This window comes from Schistocerca gregaria, chromosome 2 (assembly GCF_023897955.1).
Source record: "Schistocerca gregaria isolate iqSchGreg1 chromosome 2, iqSchGreg1.2, whole genome shotgun sequence".
In the NCBI taxonomy this organism is placed as follows: Eukaryota; Metazoa; Arthropoda; class Insecta; order Orthoptera; family Acrididae; genus Schistocerca; species Schistocerca gregaria.
The window spans coordinates 901,150,965-901,168,847 of NC_064921.1; the positions used below are offsets into that span (position 1 = coordinate 901,150,965).

Consider the following 17,883-nt stretch of genomic DNA (forward strand, 5'->3'; position numbering starts at 1 on the left):
CGCTCCGAATCTGTCTTGCAGTCCTTGGTTGCCACATACAATCCTCAGTTTATACTTCTTTGGATGTAAGGATAAATAAAGAGTTTCCTTCGTTTTATTATTCGTATGTAATAATAGCAGCGAACCATAGCTTCCTCTGGACCTGAATCTGTGCATTATGACATGCTAAGTGTACCCAAAGGATGCGAGAAACACTAATCCCTGTCCTCCACACTTGCACGTGGAATCTGTTGTTTTTCATTTATGGGTTGCGAAACTGCGTTGCCAGCTGGGCGGAAACCAGTGGTCCACGTAGGTTGCCTGCCACTTGCGTTCTTTTTTCAGTCGCTCCGCGCATGGACCGTCTAAATGTCAGTTTCATGGAGTGGCATCTGTTGGAGGAATATATAGCTAACAAGAGCTGTCTGAATGAATTACATCGCGTGAGCTCTTACGGGACTGGCCGCAGACAACAGGGGTGAGGGGCGAGGGGGGGGGGGGGGGGTACGAGCGAAGAATGGCAGGTAGAGTCTTTGTACAGTGCTGGTCCCGGTATGGCACAGCCGAGTTACTAATTACTATGTGAATTATATATAGGCTACAATCATGTTGATTTTCAGAATGTAACGCAATGGCGCTAGTGTATTAAGAACGTGGTATGATCACGGCGGAGATCACTGGTGTCAATAACGTGCTGGAACAGAGTGTACCTGCAGTTCCCCCTTCTCCCCAACGGTCGTGCCAGTTCTATTTCGAGGTATCGACGGAGTGCAGCGCCCTCGCCGCTCGACGGTAAACATCTACCAGTCGCGTTGTACTAGCTCTTGCATTAACATCAGCAAGAACTGTTGTAGCATCGCCATTGTCAGAAAAACATGTCAAATGCAAAACGGGAGTATTGTGACGAATTGGTCGTGCTTCGTGAATGTTCACTGCGTGAAAGGAACTGGCACCAGAGCGATAAGAGAAGATACCTTCGCTGATTCGAATTGATTAATCTCTGAAATAGAATTATTTTGTTGAACACCAGAGATTTATTATTGTCAAGATGGCGGTAGTACGCAGCAGAGGCGGTGGCAATAACGCGGACGTTACAAAGCCAACAAAGAAGTAAGTGAAAAACACCAAGCAAAATCTGTCACATGATGACTGCTGCATAGGCTGTCTTGTTTCTAATGAAGAAGTTAAATACGTTTACGCATGATAGAATTTGTAATGTTTCATCATCTTAATGCCTACTCAGATGTTCGACTAACATGAGAGTCCAGTTGGAAACCCATGGGACCTGAGGCTAAAGTAATGCTATGTCATTTTTATTGCATTATGTTTCTAGTTCCACAAATGCCATGCATTTTTTCCAGATTTGCTATTAATTTCCACAGCTTCGACCTGATATTGCATATTTGTACCCTTTGAGCGATTACAGTCGTCTGTATACTTACTGCCTGGGAAAATATTCGCACTCACAAATGATAGTCGTGTTGATATTTCTCGGTGAAATAACTTCGTGTTGCCTTTTAAAAATAGGGGATAGTTGAGACGTCACACAGTGATCGTGTAGATTCTGCGGAATCAGCACATGTACAAAAATGCATAAAAGTCTTCGTAAAGAAAAGCGCTTTGTCTCGTACACAACTAATGCTTGCTTATGTATGACGTAACAGCCGCACCTGTAATTTTAGTAAAGTGCACTTACTGTGATGGCGGTTTTTCGTGCGCATGTTGCTGTTGGTTCACGTATTGAATAGTGGGAAGTGAACACGAACTATAAAAATTTCATACTGTGCTGAATCATAAATCTAGAGGGGACGGGGTGCATCTATTGATCCACATTTCTTGATTTGTTTTCAAATTACTCGTATTACACAGTTATTAAAGAGCTGTGTGTAATATTTATTCTAAATATAGGGCGTTTAATTTCTTAAAGGTAACGATTAATCTCCTTCAGATATATAAGCTTAAGTTATCTGCGAGTCTGTGTTAATAACTTTATATTTAATACACGTTTTGATATTAACAGTTTTGAAATGCTTCTCTTTTTCGATCTGTAACGGAACTCTTTGGTCGTATGACAGACACTTAACTTTGCTCGCAACTAATCTATGGCGTTGCTTCTTTCCTTACCAGCCATGCAAATTAAGTAGGCTTAATCATTAAACAGCATTTACTGCCATTTCATTTGGTCTTTTGATGGAATCTTCTTGTCACTTTTTTTACCGTGAAGTTTTGTCCTGTAATATATATATCTATTATGTCTGTTGTTACATCTTATATGTCTATTATTACATGCCTTGAACAGTATTGTAGTTTCCTCTGCTGAAGTTTCCTCTGCTGAAGTTTATATTGCGGTGGTTTATAGTCTCCGTTTAGAGGACTTTATACCGCAGTCTAATACAGTCAGGACACACTTAAGTGTCGTAAGGATAATGTGCTTTTAAGATTATTTTCTGCATCATTTATTAAGTTATATTTTTTGGCCATGCTTTAGTAAATTACTAATGCACACGTATTTTCGTGAAATACATTTAAAAATAGACGAATCACTCTGATTCGGTGACATTAAGCTACGTCTTATTCATGAAGAAATACATTCGATCGTGTGTATATTTGCACTTATTATGCAGAAAGCAACAGTATATAAAAACACACACACACGTCATGCATGAGAGGCATAGAGGCCTATTTATGTTGGTGTCTGTTAACAAAGCATTTTCCACGACACTGAAATAAAATTTGGTGGAGTCTAATGATTCGACCATTCTTACACTTCACTCGACTTTATACACGAATATTTTTGTAAATATAATTATTTTTGCTTCAAAAGCGAACGTGTTGGTTCTTGCTGTTTTTGGTTCAGATTTAACAAGTTTGTGGAATTGGTTTCTACGGTCCTGGAAAATAGTTTCGGTGTTGTGAACTATTTATTATCCCATTTTTGTGGTTTTTCCTTAAGCTACAGTTGTGCATTATTTGGTACGTTCAATAAAGTAGGTCTTGCATTCCCTATAGGTTTCCTACCTTCCACATTCACTGATTTGGCCGGATGTGTAGCGAACAATAGTCTGCACTTTTGGAGAGACGTACAACGTCTTTCTGTTCTGGTATTTGCTAGCAAGTTTTTGTCATTAAAGGAAAACAATATTATTGAGCAAAGGTCTGTACATTACAAGAAAATCGTATGTAATCTGTCCTGAATGATCCGTTTCGTGCCTCTTAGGTCCTTACGAAACTAAATAACGGCAAATGTGACATTTTTTAGTTACACACACTTTGTAAAAGCTCTATTAAAAATCAATATAACCCGTATTCGGAGTCATACGATATCGTATTCAGGAGTGTCGCTTGCTGGCCGCTTGGAGCGCTCCTATTGCTGTGACAAAAACGAAACATAATGTCGTGGCTGTTCCGTTCTTAGTATCACTTATTACGGCCAAAGTTATTTTGTATATTAGTTATTTTGACGGTTATATGTCACTTATTTTTCACTACTGAATTCAGCAGACAGGGTTACAGTTATATAACTAAGTGGCAGGAATTTCCAGTGAGTTACTCTTAACTGCTGCGCAGTACATTTCGGCTGCTGTTTGAATTTGATATGAGATGTATAGAGGTTATGTGTCGCTATTAGTAATACTATCTTCGCAGCTGCAACAGAAAGTACACGGAACTTTGCCACAGCAACTTATAAAGTGAAATGGTAAAACGTGCTTTTTCAAGTATGAACTAACGTTAGTATCGCCTGTGGTCGACACTCATTGTAACTTCATTTCCATGCAGTCTCGCAGTGGAGATACATGGTGCATTGTGGAACACGTTAACATGCCACCCAGTATCTCTATTAGAAAATCATAATGGATATGCGAATTGATCCAGTGACGAACGTAAAACAGAGATTTTGTGACTGTATCAGAGTTCCTTTAAAAAAAATCGCCAGACTTACTTCGAATGGAGGCTCACCATCAGTTGAGTAAAAAAAGAGACCACAGCAGTACGAATTGCGTCATTGTGACGCCAAAGGTCTAAATTTTTATTAACTGTATAACCACACAATTTTTTTATTTTCGACTCTTGCAAGTAATCTTTCATCACGGTGAAAGAATGCACAAAACGATTAAGGCGTTCTAATTCAATAGCAATTTCATACATTGTTATTATTACTACACGACCCATATGATTGGCCATTCAGTATGTGCTCTATAGCGAACAGCAGTGTCAATGTCTATCGCTATCGCCTTTGTCCCGCATTGGCGTGGTTAAATCGGATTTGGCATGTTAATTGGAAGGGGTGTCCGGATGCCGTTCCTGTCCCCCAAGGACAGAATCAGAGTACCTCATCTGTCTGCGTCTAGTGTAAATAATGGAAAAGTACGGATGTATTTTCAAATGTCTGTGAGTCGTGTAACTGAAGCGGGAGTTTGGGACTAGCCCGGTATTCACCTAGGGGATGTGGAAAAATGCCTAGAAACCACATCCAGGCTGGCCGGCGCGCCTACCCGAGTCCAGGAAGCGCTCTCGGCTAACCTGGCGGGTCGACAGCAGTGTCATAGGAATATAATTCTGTATAATATAGTAAACGACCATACGCAGAAGTCATTGGACCTGACCTATGATAAAAAAGTCGTGTGTGATACGCTCCAAATAAAATTTTCGTATCAGAACTGACCACAGCAAATGCTGACAGTAGCACATTTTTTGTTAAGGCCGGTAAATTGTTTCCCTTATGAAATCACAATGTGAATCCCGTTGTTCGTGTACAGTAAGGTACCTCTGATGCGGAATGTTTGGCATTAAGAAACTTGCAGTGCAGATCAATCAGACCGCCATGTAGTTTCAAAATTACGTGTAATTGGCTTTAGTGCACCAGTAAATGTAACGTTAAATAAAACAGTTGCATTATCATTTCCGGTTTCTTTCTCCTCGCAAAAACTTTGTCTGACTTCGCAGCTTTCACTGCGACCCGTTAGCATTCTCCTTCTAGGCACAGCCTAGAAATATACTTTACTTATAATTATAGAAGTAGGAATTCGTAGTTATTCAAAACGAAGAAATTAAAAAGTAGGAACTTACTACAGATTTTCTGGTATCGGCGGTAAATGACCACCAAGTTATTCTTTCAGAAATGTAAGCGAAATAAGGACGCCGTTAGTGTTGTTTGCAGACATCGTTACTACGATGTTTTGTTTTCCACGGCTGGCAACATTATGGACCTAGCAGTTGTCACATTGTAGCTGTCTAGTATGAATGTTTTACTGAAAGTGAACCATGTAAACACGATGTGTCGGGAATCCGATTTCATCAAACATTGTTACGTTCGTCTGTCATATGAACCACAGCACCTGATTGGCATGCAGGGCAGAAGTTGGTAGTGCCTCAGTTTTCGATCTTCACTTACTGAAAATTTTAATGCGTGATAAAGAATGTATTATTGTTGGTATGAGTATGAAAGCATCTATTGATTTTTACCACTCTTGACGGCTGCGTGCGCTTTTGATATTTTCCGTGTGCACACCTGTGGCAAAATACCTTTCGAATCTTATGGTTCACTGGCATCCTTGTCTAATTAATATTAAAAACCGGTACTTCAGTTTTCGTGTGCCGTATAACAGAGATTTAGGAACCAGGTTTTAAGTTGTAAGACATTTCCAGGGGCAGATGTGGACTCTGACCACAATCTATTGGTTATGACCTGTAGATTAAAACTGAAGAAACTGCAAAAATGTGGGAATTTAAGGACATGGGATCTGGATAAGCTGAAAGAACCAGAGGTTGTACAGAGTTTCAGGGAGAGCATAAGGGAACAATTGGCAGCAATGGGGGAAAGAAATACAGTAGAAGAAGAATGGGTAGCTCTGAGGGATGAAGTAGTGAAGGCAGCAGAGAATCAAGTAGGTAAAAAGACGAGGGCTGCTAGAAATCCTTGGGTAACAGAAGAAATATTGAATTTAATTGATGAAAGGAGAAAATATAAAAATGCAGTAAATGAAGCAGGCAAAAAGGAATACAAACGTCTCAAAAATGAGATCAAGAGGAAGTGCAAAATGGCTAAACAGGGATGGCTAGAGGATAAATGTAAGGATGTAGAGGCTTATCTCACTAGGGGTAAGATAGATACTGCCTACAGGAAAATTAAAGAGACCTTTGGAGAGAAGAGAACCACGAGTATGAATATCAAGAGCTCAGATGGCAACCCAGTTCTAAGCAAAGAAGGGAAAGCAGAAAGGTGGAAGGAGTATATAGAAGGTTTATACAAGGGTGATGTACTTGAGGACAATATTATGGAAATGGAAGAGGATGTAGATGAAGACGAAATGGGTGATACGATATTGCGTGAAGAGTTTGACAGAGCACTGAAAGACCTGAGTCGGAACAAGGCCCCCGGAGTAGACAACATTCCATTAGAACTACTGACGGCCTTGGGAGAGCCAGTCATGACAAAACTCTACCAGCTGGTGAGCAAGATGTATGAGACAGGCCAAATACCCTCAGACTTCAAGAAGAATATAATAATTCCAATCCCAAAGAAAGCAGGTGCTGACAGATGTGAAAATTACCGAACTATCAGTTTAATAAGTCACAGCTGCAAAATACTAACGCGAATTCTTTACAGACGAATGGAAAAACTGATAGATGCGGACCTCGGGGAGGATCAGTTTGGATTCCGTCGAAATGTTGGAACACGTGAGGCAATACTGACCTTACGACTTATCTTAGAAGAAAGATTAAGAAAAGGCAAACCTACGTTTCTAGCATTTGTAGACTTAGAGAAAGCTTTTGACAATGTTGACTGGAATACTCTTTTTCAAATTCTAAAGGTGGCAGGGGTAAAATACAGGGAGCGAAAGGCTATTTACAATTTGTACAGAAACCAGATGGCAGTCATAAGAGTCGAGGGGCATGAAAGGGAAGCAGTGGTTGGGAAAGGAGTGAGACAGGGTTGTAGCCTCTCCCCGATGTTATTCAATCTGTACATTGAGCAAGCAGTAAAGGAAACAAAAGAAAAATTTGGAGTAGGTATTAAAATTCATGGAGACGAAGTAAAAACTTTGAGGTTCGCCGATGACATTGTAATTCTGTCAGAGACGGCAAAGGACTTGGAAGAGCAGTTGAACGGAATGGACAGTGTCTTGAAAGGAGGATATAAGATGAACATCAACAAAAGCAAAACGAGGATAATGGAATGTAGTCAAATTAAATCGGGTGATGCTGAGGGAATTAGATTAGGAAATGAGACACTTAAAGTAGTAAAGGAGTTTTGCTATTTAGGAAGTAAAATAACTGATGATGGTCGAAGTAGAGAGGATATAAAATGTAGACTGGCAATGGCAAGGAAAGCGTTTCTGAAGAAGAGAAATTTGTTAACATCGAATATAGATTTAAGTGTCAGGAAGTCATTTCTGAAAATATTTGTTTGGAGTGTAGCCATGTATGGAAGTGAAACATGGACGATAACTAGTTTGGACAAGAAGAGAATAGAAGCTTTCGAAATGTGGTGCTACAGAAGAATACTGAAGATAAGGTGGATAGATCACGTAACTAATGAGGAGGTATTGAATAGGATTGGGGAGAAGAGAAGTTTATGGCACAACTTGACTAGAAGAAGGGATCGGTTGGTAGGACATGTTTTGAGGCATCAAGGGATCACAAATTTAGCATTGGAGGGCAGTGTGGAGGGTAAAAATCGTAGAGGGAGACCGAGAGATGAGTACACTAAGCAGATTCAGAAAGATGTAGGTTGCAGTAGGTACTGGGAGATGAAGAAGCTTGCACAGGATAGAGTAGCATGGAGAGCTGCATCAAACCAGTCTCAGGACTGAAGACCACAACAACAACAACAACATTAACATTACGATGAAGTTAGCCGAATACTGTAGCTAAAATTCGAACACTTAATGGAACAAGTGTAGGGCCTTGTAGTATAATACAAAAATATATACGTAACGTGATAGATTAGTTTACTCCCATCTAAGATAGTCCACTCCAGGGAAATTCTATGTGAGATCTGAGAAACTGCTCTATTTCTTCAACTTCCGAGGGGTCATATCTTTTTGGTGGGTGAATGAATGACTAGTTACTTCTCCCCAAGCCTTCAGTTTGTTGTGTAATTTGCCATTACTGTATGCAAATTCCAGTTGACTCGCTGTGTTAACCTCGTAAGAGTAACATATTTCAACGCCTCAGACGTCATTACTATACTTTTTAGTCGGTTGATCTCATTATTCTTTGGGTATGCAGATTGTGAGATTCTGAATTAATAGTATTGATGTGGGGAATACAGATTCTCAGAAAGGTCTCAGCAATAACTCTGCTTGTCTTAATATTTTACTGTCGATGACATGCTTTGCCTTTTCTTAACTAAAATGTGATGATAGTGTACACATCCCGTCAAATATATGAGGTTATAAAATGCACCCGTACTTCATCTATCACTGCCACCTCCGTTCTCTGACTTGTTTTCTTTCTTTTTACTATTTAACACCATGACAGTTAACCGTATAAATATGTAACAGTCTACTTCATGAATAAGACAGATGAGCACTCAAAATGAAGGGCTAGCTGCGTTCACAACAAAACTTGGTAATGAGTGCACTTTACAGAAGGTTTTTCAGTGCTATCTAACATAATAGAAAATGAACTGATTTGAGCGCTTTGAAAACAAAAAAACGTATATTATTCAAATTTGTTCATGTACACTGAAGCGCCAAAGAAACTGGTATAAGCATGCGTATTCAAGTACAGAGTGACGTAAACAGGTAGAAAACGACGTTGCGGTCGGCAACGTCTATATAAGACAAGTGTATGGCGCAGTTGTTCCATCGGTTACTGCTGCTGCAGTAGGTTATCAAGATTTAAGTGAGTCTGAACATGGTGCTACATTAGGCGCTCGAGTGATGTCACAGTTCTTCGGCAGTGGCTATTGTCATTTGAGTGGCAATAGACACACATTGTGCGTCCTTGGTCACGGAAATGGGTTTATTACACTTAACAATTCAGGAATAATCATTGAAAAACTAAACTGTTTTGTGTATCCAAAAGTACTCGGTAGTACATGGACTACGTATGTTATGGTGAGTTTGAAAAAATAGGTAAAAAACGATAGTTATAAAATTACGAATTTGTTTCTCGCAGTTAGTTTTAAAATGAAAACCTGTAAGCAACTAGAGCACGAATGTAGATACATTTTTAGACATCAGCCGATCAGGACGAGGATGTCAGGGTATTGAAACCATTGCAGCCTGCAGATTGTTTCCTTGTACAGATATACTAGACTTCGTCCGTACAAGCATTAAAGGCCCAACGGTAACGAGCGACCACTGTTTCATCAGGAGCCCACAGGCGTCCCTGGATGCGGATATGCAGTGGCATGTGGTCAGCACACCGGTCTTCCGCAGTTCTCGTGAGCGGAGCCGCTACTTCCCCATCAAGTACCTCCTCAATTGGCCTCACAAGAGCTGACTGCAACCCCCTACAGCACTCGGCAGATTGGGCCGCAGCCATCCAGGTATTAGCCAAGCCGACAGCGCTGAACTTCGGTGATCTGACAGGAACTGGTGTTAGCACTACGGCACGGCCGTTGGCTCTTGTACTGATAATGATTTATAAATTTCACACGCTACGGTCGCAGGTTCGAATCCTGACTTGGGCATGGATGTGTGTGACGTCCTTAGGTTAGTTACGTTTAAGTAGTTCTAAGTTCTAGGGGACTGATGACCTTAGAAGTTAAGTCCCATAGTGCTCAGAGCCGTTTGAACCATAAATTTCACACCCTCTGCATGCTGACACTGACCTGGGGCAAGACATTTGCTATTATTGCAAGAGTCTGGAAACTTACACACGTGCTACAAGAAAGGATGTGAGAACGGAGGCAACGTCAGAATGTCCTGTTGGGTGGCTGTATGCATGACCAATGCATTTCTGCATGTGTTGCGTATTGTAAAGTATAGGAACTTTGGCACATTCTGTAAAAAAAATAACAGAATGTGCTTTGCATATTTGCTGTGAAATTTTCATCTGTGTATATAAAGCTGCATATACAGTGACGTTATTGTGTAAATGTGTAATTCACTCGCAGTTCGCCTTAGATTTTGTAATAGGATCAAATAGTATGACAAGATTTTTCTTCTTTTGAATATGATGTAAAAACAGTACCGTAAAATGGGGTTACTTGAAACAGCGGGGTAACTTGAAACAGTTCGCAATTATCTTTCTTTAAAAAAAAAATTGACATCGTGGTGTGCGTAATGTAGTTGTAGGTTATGTGTGAGATCCAGAACAAACGTTCGATGAGTAGTAGTTCTAGCAAGAAACTGAATTAAACGAATGAAGTTATATTCTTTAATGTGTTATTGAGGATTTATGTGCTGTTGTACAGTAATACGTGTTATTTGTGTATATTACTTTCCTTAAGCTTATCAATCGCAAATAACGTGATGAAAAGCCTTTCATTCAGTGTCACTAGAATCTTGCAGTAATAATAAATCCCTTGCTTCAGGTCAGTCTCAGCAGTAAAAGGGTGTGAAACGCATAAAACAATGATCAATAAAACTAACTATTTGTGTAAAGTTTTAAATACCCAGCCATCCCAATTCTGACTGGTAAATGACAGAAAAAGTCCCAGCATTCCAGTCTTTGCCATTATAGGTTTTCTGTTAAAACGACTGCGAGAAACAAAGCAAACACGTTTTCATAATTTTATAATTCTCGTGTCTTAAATAATTTTTTTTCAAACTCACCATCTCGTGTGAAGCGTACGTAATACCCAGTGTTTCTGAATACCGACAACAGTTAAATTTCTCCATGAGTATTTCCGACTTACTAAATATAATGAACCCACCTCCATGGCCGCGGACGCGCACGGAATGGAAATATCCATGTGAAGCTACTGACAGTCGAAAACGGCTCTGAGCACTATGGGACTTAACTGCTGTGTCATCAGTCCCCCAGAACTTAGAACTACTTAAACCTAACTAACCTAAGGACATCACACACATCCATGCCCGAGGCACGATTCGAACCTGCGACCGTAGCAGTCGCGCGGTTCCGGACTGATCGCCTAGAACCGCGAGACCACCGCGGCCGGCTACTGACAGTCGAATGGCAATGTCTGCAGGTCACTTCTTCGTACTCGTGATAACCTACGATACTGATCTCGTCTTCGAAATGTACGGTTTTAACAGATTGGTTCAAATGGTTCAAATGGCTCTGAGCACTATGGGACTCAACTGCTGTGGTCATCAGTCCCCTAGAACTTAGAACTACGTAAACCTAACTAACCTAAGGACATCACACACATCCATGCCCGAGGCAGGATTCGAACCTGTGACCGTAGCAGTCGCACGGTTCCGGACTGCGCGCCTAGAACCGCGAGACCACCGCGGCCGGCTTAACAGATTGGATGAAAGTAAATATGAGTTATCGCCTAGAACAACGAAGTTAGTTATACCACAGTTCGTAGTAATTGTCGGGGAATGCGTCATTAAGGGAGCAATACATATTCGTACAGCTGATAATCTCATCAACTGGGATGCGGAATTTCAGCTGAGCACAGCCTGCCATCTTGCATTGGCTGCTATTAAATAAAACCGAGAAATTCCAAATTTTAGTTAACATCCCCATCAAAATTTTGGTCTAGCATTGTTTTTTAGTGAGTAAGGACTGGCAGTACTGTTAGTAAACAAAGCGCACGCGCAGGAGAGCCGTCTGCGATTTTAGGCAGAGGGCGTTTAAGTATGGCGTGCTCTATCTGCAAATCATTCCGCATGCGTGATTTCCGCGCCTGCACGTTCTTCGCACGTGTTCTATACAGGGTGTCACAAAAAGGTACGGTCAAACTTTCAGGAAGCATTCCTCATACACAAATAAAGAAAAGATGTTATGTGGACATGTGTTCCGAAACGCTTAATTTCCATGTTAGAGCTCATTTTAGTTTCGTCAGTATGTTCTTCCACCTACGCTCAATGGAGCACGTTATCATGGTTGCAAACGGAATACTCTACCTGTGCTGCTAGAACATGTGCCTTTACAAGTACGACACAACATGTGGTTCATGCACGATGGAGCTCCTGCACATTTCAGTCGAAGTGTTCGTACGCTCCTCAACAACAGAGTCGGTGACCGATAGATTGGAAGAGGCGGACCAATTCCATGGCCTCCACGGTCCCCTGGCCTCAATCCTCTTGACTTTCCTTTATGGGGGCATTTAAAAGTGGATGGCTGTGATACAATACGCCATTCTCCATGGCTGCATCAGCGCATCAGGGATTCCATGCGACGGAGGGTGGATTCATGTATCCTCGCTAACGGAGAACATTTTGAACATTTCCTGTAACAAAATGTTTGAAGTCACGCTGGTACGTTCTGATGCTGTGTGTTTCCATTCCATGATTAATGTGATTTGAAGAGAAGTATTAAAATGAGCTCTAACATGGAAAGTAAGCGTTTCCGGACACATGTCCACATAACATATTTTATTTCTTTGTGTGTGAGGAATGTTTCCTGAAACTTTGGCAGTACATTTTTGTAACACCTTGTATACTGGGTCGTCGACGTGCCGATACCGTCAGCGAGGTTCAACTACCTGAAGACGTCTGCCATTTTCTTCGAGGAAATGTGGAATTTGCATAGCGTCATCCGACGGCAAACCCGTGAAGAGTATTTACAACACGTCCACCGGGAAAGCTCGAAGAGTCAATTTTAGTAGTCATCAGCTATTTTTCTGGTCATAGATGTCTGGTATTTTCATATGAAGCGATTGAAAACCTACCCATGCAGCTTCATCTGCCTCTTAGTTGCTAACGACCTTGCGGCACTGGTAACAGCGGTTGCCATCAGATCACCGAAGTTAAGGACAGTCGATGTTTGCTAGTACTTAGACGGCTGACTGTCCGGGTCTGCAGAGCGCTGTTGACAAGCCGACTGCATTCAGCCATTGTGAGGCCAGTTGAGGAGCTACTTGATTGAGAAGTAGCGGCTCCAGTCACGAAAACTGACAACACCCCTCCATATCCGCATTCAGTGACGTATGCCGGCTAAGGATGACACGTCGATTGATCGGTAGCATTGGATCTTCCGAGGCTTGTTCCGACGGAGAGAGAGAGAGAGAGAGAGAGAGGACCTTACCTCTCTTACGAGCAGCTCCAACACATGAAGAAAAACACCAAGGTTCTAAATGACTAACGAGCATGTAGATACAAAAAAATATCAGATTTCAATATAACATACGCATTTCTTTTTATTTATCGTATAATTATAGAGGCAAAGGTGGAAAAATGGCCCCCTGCTGGTATTATGGGCCCCCTACTTATTTGGAAGTACAGGCCACGAATTCTAGCGGAGAGCACATGAACTACTAGTACTAGTTGCCAAACTTCACTGTAGAGTGCGCAGACGTAGTAGCTGTCATGGTTTGTGAGTAGCCTGCTGTGAATTTTTTCGCTGTCATCAAAAGTTTGAAAGGTTAGTGTTTACTTGAATAAAACTCAAATTTCTAACATGTTATTAGTAAAACTAAGGTAAGGTACGTATTTGGCTTGTTGTTGGGATGCCGTTTTACATTAATTAACGTCGGTTGCGAAGCAAATTAACCGTAGGCAAAATCGTTTTTCCAAGATGGTGAGGGTGGTATTGGTCCCCTTTTGGTGCTGGTATTGCGGGCCCCGTAAAATCAATCAGATTTTATTGGACAATTTACAAGTATTGCTACTCTCTACGTTTCAGATGCCTCAAAGACATCTTGTACCCCCAAAAAATCGAAATGGCAATCGTGGGTCAAAGCAAATACTACAAATAGTATTGTAGCTATTAAAGAGAAAAAAATTGGATTGAAAAAAGCGGTTAAAGTGTACTCTGTCCCTCGTTCTTCACCCCAAAGGCTTTCACGAATCGATAAACCTGTCGAAGAAATAGTACATATTAAATTGGGCCGTCCGCCGGTTTTACCACAGGGACTTGAGGACAAACTGGTTAAATATATTCTCATATGGAATCCAAATTCTACGGCCTTCTCAGAAATGACGTCAGGCGCATGGCCTACCAACTTTGCACAAGAATTAAAATCCCTCATCCATTTGTAAAGGGCGAAGTTGTTGGTCGAGCTTGGTTTGACCATTTTATGTCACGGCACAAAAATATTCTGTTTTGAAGCCATCCGCAACTTCAATTTCACGTGATAATGGGTTTAATAAACAAGCTGTCGACAATTTCTTCAATTTACTTGAATCTGCGTCAGTAACTACAAATATCCCGCGGACAGAGTTTTTAATGTAGACGAGTCAGGCTTTTGTGTCGTTCAAAGCAAAATTTCTCGGCCTGAGGTGAAAAAGGCAAGTTGGTGCGTTATCTGCAGTTGAAAGAGGATCTATTGTAACGTGTGTGTTCTGCATGAGCGCGTCTGGTACTTTCGTCCCACCAATGCTAATTTTCCCCAGGAAAAATATGACGGATACACTGATGAAAGGGGCTCCGCCTGGCTCTATAGGAATGTGTCATCCCTCTGGTTGGTTTCAAAGCAACCTTTTCACTGATTTGTTAATGCATTTTATCTCTAAAACAAAGCCATAAAAAGATGATCCTATTTTGCTTATTTTAGATGGCCACCATACCCACACAAAGAATATTGACGTAATTGACATAGCTCGTGAAAACCACGTTACAATAGTTCGCTTGTCTCCGGACACTACACATGACCTGCAGCCACTATATAGGAGCTTCATGGGACCCCTTAAGAATCATTATAGTGACTCCATAAGGCAACGGATGCTGCACAACAATAGGCCTTTTGGACCATACGATATTGCTGAGCTACTTGGGAATGCATTCCTGGAATGTCAAACAGCTGAAGTAGCCATTTCAGGGTTTAGAGTCGCAGGAATTTTTCCTGTAAATCGCAAAGTGTTTAATGATATTGACTTTGCTCCCTCTGAAGATATTGACGTTCAAAGTCTGACTGTAGATGCTCTGAAAGCCAATAAAGGGCGAACTCCTAAGGACAAGCCTTCAAGTCAATCAGCTCAATGCAGTCATTCTGGCACATCATCGACATTAACTACACCATCTGCAAGAGACTTGGCAGAAGCTGGGCCCTCAGGATGCTCATCCCAACAACGTTTAGTTATGTTTCTCCTCAAGACGTATTGCCGATGCCAAGAACAAAAAGAAAGTTGACAAACAAAGGCCGTTAACCCATTACTTGTGCTGTTATAACTTCTTCTCCTTATAAATGTGCTCTAGAAGAGGCAGAAGAAAAATTAGAAAACTAAGAAGAAACAAGACGGAAAAGGAAAGAGCAGTGCAATGAAGAATGGCGGCAATGAAAAACAACCAAATTCTAGAACAAATAGGAGAAAAGAAGTTAGTGTATGAACATGAATCTGATGAAGAAGGTGAAGAAGCAAGTGCAGGTTTTGTTTCGGGAGAATCCCTTCCAGACATTGAAGTTGGTGTTTCTGTCCCTGGTGTTCACGATGCTGTATGTCTATTTTGTGAAGGTTTTTTTTCAAAGGACACAAAAGGTGATCTTTGGGTCCAGTGTGTAGCCTGTGATATGTGGGCTCACAACAAATGCGCTGGATGTGAAAAAGATGCTTACGTGTGTGACTGTTGTAAATAGACTAGGTGTAGGCTGTGAAAATCATCTCACCAGTAGACTAATTAACAATGTTCAGAGTGAATCTTTCTTTCATTATACACAAAAATTATATAAAATTATATTTTTCCATTTTTTTTATTTGAAGCTACCTTGGGGCTCATTACCAGGACAAATTCTTGACGCAACAAAATGCAGACTATCAGGAAAAAAATAAAATTTTGTTTTAAGTATTAAAAAATTTAACCAAAACATGTCGTAACTATTGCAGGACATACTAGAGAAGTGCTTTATGTAAATTTCAGGTGATTATACTAACAATAAAAGGTGTTCGACAAAGAAAAACATAGTGGGGGCCCATTTATCCACCTTTACTTATAATTATGCAATGGTATTCAAAACTAAAGTTTTGTTGATCACGCCATTGTTTCAGATTTACAGCAACTGCACTACGAATTAGTGGAAAGGCATACGCGACGCATTTAGGACTAGCTTAGTTTCTATTTCAAAGCCAAAAAAACTGTATTACGCAATGCTCAGCGGCACACTGTTATCACAGCTTCGTCATGAACGCCTGTAAACGCTAAAGCACGACTATTTGCTATATCGAATACCCACATCAACGGTCTCGTCGTTTCTCACATCTCAGCTACAGTCATCAGGACGAATCGCGCTGAGAAACTATTTCGAAATTTCACTTTTCCAGGAAAGCGGCTGCCGCATACACCGTAGATTTCTGGCACATCCCGACTCAACGACGCGGGCACTCATTCAGAAGAGTATTACTCAATCTAATTATGACTGCAGTGCATTTTAGATGGTCCTGTACTAATTACACCATGGCTACACGTTTTTGCACGCTCGCGAAGTTTGCTAAACAGTGGAATGAGGAGTTAGAGAAATCTTCGTGAGTGAAAGAAACTACACTGCAGAGCCAAAGAAACTGGTACATCTGCCTAATATGGTGTATGGCCCCCGCGAGTACGCATAGGTGGCGCAACACGACGTGGCATAGGGTCGACCAACATCTGAAGTAGTGCTGGAGGGAACTGACGCCATGAATCATGCAGGTTGACAATAAATCCTTAAGAGTACGAAGGGGGGGGGGGGGGGAATCTATTCTGAACAACACTTTGAAAGGCATCCCAGATATGCTCAATAATGTTCACTCTGACGAGTTTGGTGGCCAGCGGTATTGTTTAATTGCAAAAGAGTGTTCCTGGAGTCAGTCTGTAGCAAATTCTGCATATGTAAGGTGTCGCATTGTCGTGTTGGAATTGCGCAAGTCCGTCGGAATGCACAATGGACATGAAAGGATGCAGGTGATCAGACAAGATGCTTATGTAAGTGTCAGACACGATGCCTACGTACGTGTCACCTATTGTCAGAGTCGGATCTACACTTACCAGGAGTCCCATATCACTCCAACTGCACACGCCCCACACCATTACAGAGCCTCCACCAGCTTCATAAGTACCCTGCTGTCACGCATGGTCCATGAATTCCTCAGGTTGTGTCCATCCTCGTACACGTCAATCCGCTCGATACAACTTAAAACGAGACTCGTCCGACCACGCAACATGTTCATAGTCATCGGCAGTCTAATGTCTGTGTTGACAGGCCCAAGCGAGTCGTAAAGCTTTGTGGCGTGCTGTCATCAAGGGTACAAGAGTGGGGCTTCAGTTGCGAAAGCCTATATCGATGACGTCTCGTTGAATGTTTCGCACTCTTAACACTTGTTGATGGCCATGCGTTGAAATCTGCAGCAATTTGCTGAAGGGTTGCACTTCTGTCACGTTGACCGATTCTCTTCAGTCGTCGTTGGTACCGCTCTTGGAGGATCTTTTTCTGACAGCAGATGTTTTACCGGATGCCTGATATTCACGGTACACTCGTGAAATGGTCTCTACCTCGGAGACGCTGTGTCCCATCGCTCCTGCGCCGACTATAACACCACGTTCAGACTCACCCAATCTTGATAACCTACCACTGTAGCAGCAGTAACAGTCTTAACAGACGCTTGCTGTCTTATATAAGCGTTGCCGACCGCAGCGTCGTATTCTACCTGTTTGCTTATCTCTGTAATTGAATATGCATGCCTATACCAGTTTCTTTGGCGCTTCAGTGTATAAAAGAACAGTTTAAAATTTGAGATTTATTATGTTTTCGCTTGTTTTATTATAAGTTGAGATGGTAAATTCTGAAATGTAAATTTCAATGAATGTCATGTGTGATCACAACAAGTTCGCCGCACGTTTCATCTGAAGGCAATAAATTTCGGTCTATTGTTATACCTTCGCAATTTAGAAAATTTCTACATATGT

At 41.3% G+C, this 17,883-nt stretch overlaps 1 protein-coding gene across 1 annotated transcript in view; it reads left to right on the plus strand.

Annotated features, from left to right (window-relative positions):
• The first annotated feature begins 789 nt into the window (after positions 1-789).
• Positions 790-17,883, plus strand: part of LOC126335344 (neuroligin-4, X-linked-like) — a 397,024-nt gene continuing 379,930 nt past the window's right edge. The window contains exon 1 of the mRNA XM_049998528.1: positions 790-1,089. The gene's annotated coding sequence lies outside the window, so the exon portion shown is untranslated. The remainder of the gene's footprint in view (positions 1,090-17,883) is intronic.